Genomic DNA, 8,121 nt, shown 5'->3' with positions numbered 1-8,121 from the left:
TAATAGTGCTAAAAAAAAAAGGAGTGAGGATAGTGAGACTGTGGCTTGTAGCAAGACTGTGGTTGTTACTAGAAGTCTATTCCTGAAGATATACTTGTTCTTTTGTGAGTGCGTGAGATATTTTATATTCTTTGCCCGTGCCACAATTCAAAGGCAAACAGGTGTATGCGAGAGGCCTCTGGGGGCAGTGATGGTGAGACTTTGCCTCATGTGCTTTGAACATGTTATCAGGAGGGACCAGTCCCCAGAGGTGGACATCAGTCACACTCGGTAAAGCAGAAGGTCACCAACAAGAGAGGAAGCCCTTCAAAGAGATGGACAGACAGCAATGGACTCACACACAGCAACGACTGTGATGACGACGCAGGGTCAGGCAACGTTTCGTTCTGTTTTATGTTGTTTGATACGAATTGGAGCCAACCCAGCAGCGCCCAACAACAGCATATTTTGATGGGAAAATAGTGGTTCAGTGATGGAATTCTATGTAGGGGACATGATAGGACTTCTCATGCACCTATTTAGCTATCAGTGAAGGCTTGTGTGTTGCAATGAGGCTGAACAAGTTTTAGTGGGCTTCTAGACAAAATCAGACTAGGCAAAAAGACAACTTGCTTCCCAAAATCAGTCAATGTAAACTCTATGAATGGTGTCCAGGAGGAGAACCCTCATAGAATGGGATTAAAAAAATGCAGAACTGAATCCAAATTCTTAAAAAGGTTCAAATTACTGGATCAGTTGAGATGAAAGCCCCTCCTGAGATGATAGTCCAGAGATCTTTTTTAAAACTTGAGACTGTTAGTGAAATTATAGCTTGAAACACAAAATAAAGGATATTACTAAGTATGATATGCCATCAAAAATCCACCTATGAGAGACCAAAAGATTAACAAATATTAAAGCATAGACAAGGGGGTAGAGACACTAGACTCCTGATAAAGGAACAACGAGGACATAAGTAAGAACAATGTTGGCATAGTGTGGAAAATGCTAACTTCTGTTATTGAACACGTTGCACAGAAATAGTCAAATAGGAAATGAAATTTGCTGTGTAAAATTTCACAGAGTACATAATAAGGTAATTGAAAAACAACTCCTCTATGGTTCACAATAACACAATTTGTGATTGATCATGGGATGCCTCAGGACAAGATTGGGTACATTGTACGTGAGATCACCATGGATCAGAGCATGGCTTGACATCTTACAACGAAGCATATTTTGGAATGTCTGAGTCATGTGGCCTCCTTCCTCTAGACTTGAAGATATAACATTACTAGCCCCAGAAAGGCACAGCTTGGGAAGAACAGCATTCAGCACCACTCACTCTCTACTCATTCTCACTTCCATCCAGTCAGAACCAACTCATAGCTGACCCTCCAAGACGTTTTCAGAGGCTATAAACTGCACAGGGGGAGACTGGCATCTTTCTCTCACAGAGCAATTGATGGATAAGAACCACCTGCCTTTGGGTTGGCAGTGCAGCTCTTCATCCACTAGGCCACCAGAGTCTTCCCCCTCCATTCAGGAACAGGGCCATTAAATCTCTTTCCTTTCTAATCCCCGCCTTCTTAGCTGCAGCTCAGTCACTGCCCACAGTCCCACAGCTTCCCTCACTCATTTCTTCCTTCTCAAATGGAATCCTTCATGTGCTTGCATTTTATCTGATGAGAAAAAAAATCAAAGCTTTTCCATATACTGCCCTGTCTCATGCCACAGAATCCACTTGCCAAGTTTAATACAGGTTGAAATAAATTTTCTATTTTTCCTCACTGATGAAAATAGTATAGGAATTAAAAGCCTAACTCATTAATATCCTGATTAGTTATTCTCCCATGTTAGTCATAGATTCTTTTGGGTGACGAGATGCGTTACCTTCTGGGCTATGTGATAGTAACGTTCAATAAGTTTGCAGTGCAGACTTCTGCAGATGAGGTTGGGGAGTGGGTCTCTTCATCTACACTTGTGAAAAGGAGTTGCAGCTCCCTGGAGCATCTCTGCTGGGCAAAGAGACCAGCATGGAAAGATGAGATCAAGTCACATACTTGTCTTTTCCCATATTTACTGAAACAGGGAAAAAGAATTCAACACCCTCCCTGTGACTTTGAATTCTTCTCATTCTGTACTTTCAAAAGAGGATGATCTGAGACACAAAGCTAGGACACGCAAATTCGTGAAGTGCTCCATAATTTTTCACTCTCTTATGAGTGCAGTGCTTGTCTGTTAGCTTGCTGTAGTTGAGCGACTAGTGTGTTTCCATGATGCTAGAAGTTTATGCCATTGGTGTTTAACACGTTGCCGCACACCTTTAAATTGACGACCGTGCTTAGAAACACATTTTGCCGTCATTTGTGGCAACGTGTTCAAAACCCAGCAGGGTCACTCATGGTGGACATGTTTCAGTGGAGCTTCCAGATGAAGACAGACTAGGAAGCAGGACTGGCCATCCACTCCTGAAATAATAGGTCTTCCAAAACCCTATGAATAACGGAGGAACTTTGTTCGATGCAGTACTAGAAGTAGAGTCCCTCAGACTGGAACTCACTCAAAACTGAAGAGAAACATACATGAACTTCCATGTTTATTGTGGCTTTGTTCACAATAGCAAAGAGTTGAAGCAACCCAAATGCCCATCAACAAATGAATGGATAGAGAAGCTGTGGTATATTCATACAATGAAATACTATTCTGCTCTGAAAAACAAAGAACTCATTCAATATTATTCAAAATGGGTGACCCTGGAGGACATTATGCTGAGTGAAATAACTCAGTCACAAAAGGACAAATACTGCATAGGATCACTGTTGTAAAACGGGACTAACATGGGGTATGGGGGGAGACTGAAAAAAAAAGGGATAAATCATATAGACTGCACTGAAACAGATGAGGGAGAAAACTGTTTAAAAGTGATATATGATTGGGTATTATGGTCATGACAAGAGTCCAGAATGAAGACTGCATACTGGAGTGTACTCAGGGTGGGGGTGGGGGGATTATATACCAATGAAAGAACTTTACTTTTTAAAGAGAAGAACAAACTGGGGTGGGGGAGGGGTAAGCAGGGAGAAAATGCAACAATGAATGAATGGAATTCCAAAAATCTCTATAAACGTTCATTAAAATTAATAAAATAAAAAATCTTAAGAGAAATAGTTATAAATGTCCATTAGACAGTGACATTAACAATAGAATACAGCATATCAGAGATTGTGAGGATGGCACAGGATTGAGCAATGTTCAGATCTGTTGTTCATAAGATCAGTGGCAGTTGGGTCATGAGTTGTAGTTGATGGTATCTATCAACAATGACAGGGGCCAGAGACAAATGAACTGAACAGGGACTGTGGGAACCTGGAATGTCCTGATCCTTATGAAAGGTCCTGTGAAACTAACCCTATTCTTGCCCAAGCTCTGGATTTAGAACCTATCCTGAATTCAGTGACTCCTCAGGGCCTCTGTGCCTGTCATCTTCTTCCAAGCTCAACCCTACCTTAGAGTCACCCTGCAGGCTGGTCAGATGCAGACCACGGAATCCCCCTCCTCGGAGCATCAGGAGGTCTGCTGTGAGGTCAAGGGTTTGCTCTCAGACATTCCCAGGTGCTACTGAGACAGCTTCTTTGAGGACATCACTCCGAGAAACAAGATGGCTTCATCTCTCACTTGGGTTATGCCAACGACCTCCACACTTGTTTCTAGTTATTCATCTTTGTCCATTTACAGTTAATGCTCAACACCTGATCCTTTAAATAAGGTGGGCATTCTACACCACAACTCTTTTCAAAACCCACTGTAGTTGGAGTGAAAGTTTCAGGCTTTGAGTTCTCTCTCCAGTACCCATGGTTTCCATTGGCAACTGCCCACTGGTGCTACTTGGGAAGTTCTCGAAATACCAGTGCCCACATTTCACAGCAGAGTGTCTGATCCAGTTGGTTTAAATGTCGATTTGGGATCAAGAGTCTTTCAAAGTTCCCAGGTGATTCAGAAGCACGTCCAAAGTTGAGACTTGGTCTTCTTTACTGTCAGTCCCCTAAGTCCTCATTTCCTCTCTGACTTGCATACCTTTCTCCAGTCACCTTGGTCCACCTGTTTCCTCTAGAACATTCCAGGCACACACTGACCTCAGGATCTTTGCACTTACTATTCAATTGACTTAGAATACTCTTTCGTTGATCACCCATACTTGACTCCCGTACTCCCCTTCCTGGAGCTTTACTTACATGAACCGCACTCAGGGAGGTCTTTCTCTGACAGTATTATATTTCTTGCCCATCTAATTCTTTCCCACTAAGTCACTCATTGTTTTCCACCCCCTCCCTCCATGAAGTCCTAGTAATCATTGGCTACTTATAACACCCAATGACTGGAGTCTTAACAGCCTCACAGGGCAGAGTAGAACTGTCCTAAAGGGCTTTCTAGGCTGTAATCGTTATGGAAGATGACCAGCAGATCTTTTCTCACATGGTGATGTTGGGTGGGTTTGAACTGTTAATATCTCAGTTACCAGCTGAGTGCTTACCCAGTTGAGCCACTGGGATGCCTTTATGTATCAGTCCTTTCTCAGGGAGCATCACTGTCAAGTCCAAATGAGAGTGATTTTCCCACTGAGTTTCAAAGGTTGTTAATGTTTACAAAGGAGCCTGTCCATCTTTCTCCCATAGGGCAGATGGGGGATTTGAACTACTGACCATTTAGTTTAGTTAGCAACCTGACACAGTAAAGTCTATGCCACCAGAGCTCCATTGTGAAGCTTACTTTATAATATTTGCTCATAATTTTCTCCCTTTTGATATTTCAACCTTGGAATGCGAGCTCATTAAGAGCAATACTTTGCATCTGCATTGTTCACCACTCTATCCCTAGTACTTAAAGCAGCACATGGCACACAGTGGGTGCTCTACAAATATTTTCCAGAACGACTTAATAGATCAGTGAGCGAAGGAATGCAGCCCAGTGTGATCAGATGTTCTGATCTGTGGGAACTTGGGAATATAGTCACTCATTGTTCCTTAATTCGAGAATGTTGCAGACACCTCTTGGGCCAGTCTGTGACCTGGAATCAACCCTGATGCTGCCATTTTGAATGTTTTCAATTAGAGACTTGCCTTCCCGTGACCTGGCCTTGGGGAAGGAAGAACGAATTGTGGTTTTGGAGAAGAGCGCTGAATATCTCCTGGACTTCCACGTACAACCAAGTGCTTCTTAGAGGCAAGGATGATGACACTTAGTCTCACAGGCTCTGGGCGTTTGGTCAGAAGGGGTCAGTCCTGGGGAAGCACATCATGTGGGAAAGGTGGCCAGACAAAGAGAGAGAGGAAAACCCTCAACAAGGTCAATTTTCATAGTGACACTATGGCCTTGAGCACGTCGCTGAGGATGTCAAACATTGACACATTAGGTATTGACGAGCTGAGAATCAGAAAATCACATGGTCTATTATGGTGGAAATGGAAAAAGAGAAGAAAAAGGAGGTCACGTTCACAGTCAGAAAGACCATTTCTATATCCATCCTGAAACAGAGTGTTGTGAGTGACAGGACAATATTCATACACATTCAAGGAAGACTTATCATTCAAATAGATGCACCAACAACCACAGCCAAAAAGGAGGAAGTAGAAGATTTCTCTCAACTTTTGCAGTTGGAAATTGATCAAACATGCAACCAAGACTCATTGGTAATAATTGGTGACTGCAATACAAAAGTTGGGAACAAGGAAGAAGGTTCAGTAGCCAGAAAACACTGACTCTGTGACAGAAATGAGGCTGGAGATCAAATGGTAGAATTTTGTGTAATCAATGATTTGTTCGTTGCAAACACCTTTTATAAAAAAACACAAATGGTGCCTCTACACCTGGACCTCACCTGATGGACTACACCGGAGTCATGGATTACACCTGTGTAAAGAATTGTTGGAGAAGCTCACTAACAGCTGTGAAAACTAGGCCAGGTGCTGACTAACAGATCACCAGCTACTCATGTAATTTCAAACTGAAACTAAACAAAATTTTAAAAAGTCAAAGGAACAAAAATTTGACCTCGAGTCTGCCCCACCTGAATTTAAAAACCATCTCAAGACCAGGTTCAAGGCCTTGAACACAAATGAACGAAGACCAGAAAAATTATGGGAAGATATAAAGGATATCATCCATGAAGAATCCAAAAGGTCATTATAAAGACAGAAGAGGAAGACAAGACTGAAATGTAAATCAGAAGAAACTCTGAAAATTGCACTAGAACCCCCAAGAAGCCAGAGCAAAGGGAAATCAGGAAGTTAAGAAGCTGAATAGAAAGTATTAAGCCCCCATTTCCGAAGCCATTGATGTTGTTATGTGCCGTTGAGTCACTTGTGACTCATAGTGACCCTATGTACAAGAGTCCTAAACCCTGCTCTATCCTTTGCCAACGTTATTGTTTCCAACACACCTACTCACAGTACCCTAGTCACTGAATATTATAATAATAATAATAATAATAATAATAATAATAATAATAATAATAAAATCCTTACATCCATTGCCATCAAGTCAGAACCGATTCAAAACTGACCTTCCTCCGGTCCCCGGGCAGAGGCAACAGGACGTGGCTCCTCTTTCTGGCTGCGGTGCCTCGGTGGCCGCACACCAGCAACACGGTCACCACCTAGCGAATCCAGGACCATCTGGAAGCTGCTGGCCATTCTGAAGGACACCCTGGACTTTGAAAGCTCCACTGAAATCGCAGACTTCATCGCAGCTGAGAAGGTGGAGGCGGCCCTGGCTATTCGCCTCTACAGAGCAGGCCGGCTCCTGCAAGGCCACTGAATTCCTTTTGGAGTCATCAGAACCGACGTGAATGAGGACGTTCACCAGGAGAAAAAAAACCACTGTGATGGAGAAAGTTGCAATGGCTTTCACGGAATCCATGAAGGACACGGCACAAGTGCAGTGGCCCCAAGCTAAGGGTAAGATCTACGTCCAGAGTCCAGGCACTGTAACACCACCAAACACCACCTCCTGCTGGAACTCCTTCCTTCAACTGCAGATTAGCCAGAGTGCTGATGACTTACACGTGTTCCTCTTGATATGTGGACTCAGACAAGTGAAGGATCCTCTGTACTTGGGGGGTGCCTTTTCAGCCTGGCATCGAGAGGAGCCCAGCATCTACCTGGTCATTGTGGGCCTGGAATTGGATCCCAGGTTCACCAGGGAAGTGAAGGCCAAGGTGGAAGGAGGGCTGGCATCCGGCTGCTTGGGGACCTGCACGAGGAAGGCCAAGGTGGAAGGAGGGCTGGCATCCGGCTGCTTGGGGACCTGCACGAGGTGGTGAAGAGCTGCTTCACCTCAGTGAACAGCTCCCTTTTCGAGGGCGTGTCGGTTGCCATCCTGGAGGTCAAGGGCCTGGAGCTGCCTGTGCCGGCGAGGGACATCCCAGGGAACGCTGCTGTGGTCACTCACGAAGTCACAGGCCTGCTCTTCTGGGACCCACAGGAGTTTGTCAAGCTGGCGAAGAGGCTGCTTGAGGACCTGATGCTTAAAAGGGACAGTGTGGCCAACGGACGGGAAGTACATGCGGACGCATCACTCGTGGCCGACTGAGAGGACCACCTACCAGAGCCTCGTCTTGAGGCTGGTGGGGGCCACAGAGTCCCTGTGAACTGCAGCCACATGGGTCCACACCTGTCCATGCTCAGGGCTGTCCACCGTCTCCTGTCCATCAGTCCTGACCATTTCCGATGGGAGGAGTACACACAGGTCAGCTGATGAGGCCCTCGCCCGTCCAAGTGACTCCACACTGTGGGTGTAGGTTACATCAGGAAAGTGACCTGCAAGATGTCCTGGGGGTATCGAACATGGCAAGCTCTGCGGGGTAGGGTCTGGGGTCCACAGAGGACACCCTGCACCCCAAGGAAAGCAGCCCCTCAGTTCATGCCCAGGACTCTGGAGTTTATAAGACACTGGACTCTGCTCCCCAGTGGCCGCCCCCAGACCCTGGCATCACTACCTCATGGAAAGGGCGTGTTTCCGAAACAATAAAACATGCCCACTGTAGTAAACAAACAAATAAAGCCCAAACACGAAAACTGGCTTTCCAGGGGGGTTTTCAGCGGCAGTGGATCATATGGGCAGTGACTCCCAAGCGTCCTTCCA

General features: G+C 44.9%; 1 pseudogene; it reads left to right on the top strand.

The window, feature by feature from the left end:
* LOC102873967 overlaps nt 1–7,627 on the top strand; it is a 93,684-nt pseudogene extending 86,057 nt beyond the window's left edge.
* Nucleotides 7,628–8,121: the final 494 nt, after the last annotated feature.

This window comes from Elephantulus edwardii, unplaced genomic scaffold (genome assembly GCF_000299155.1).
Source record: "Elephantulus edwardii isolate Elephantulus edwardi_28Jun2011 unplaced genomic scaffold, EleEdw1.0 scaffold00015, whole genome shotgun sequence".
In the NCBI taxonomy this organism is placed as follows: domain Eukaryota; kingdom Metazoa; phylum Chordata; class Mammalia; order Macroscelidea; family Macroscelididae; genus Elephantulus; species Elephantulus edwardii.
Note: the sequence above shows the minus strand (reverse complement) of the source record. Positions and strands in the feature narration are given on the sequence as shown.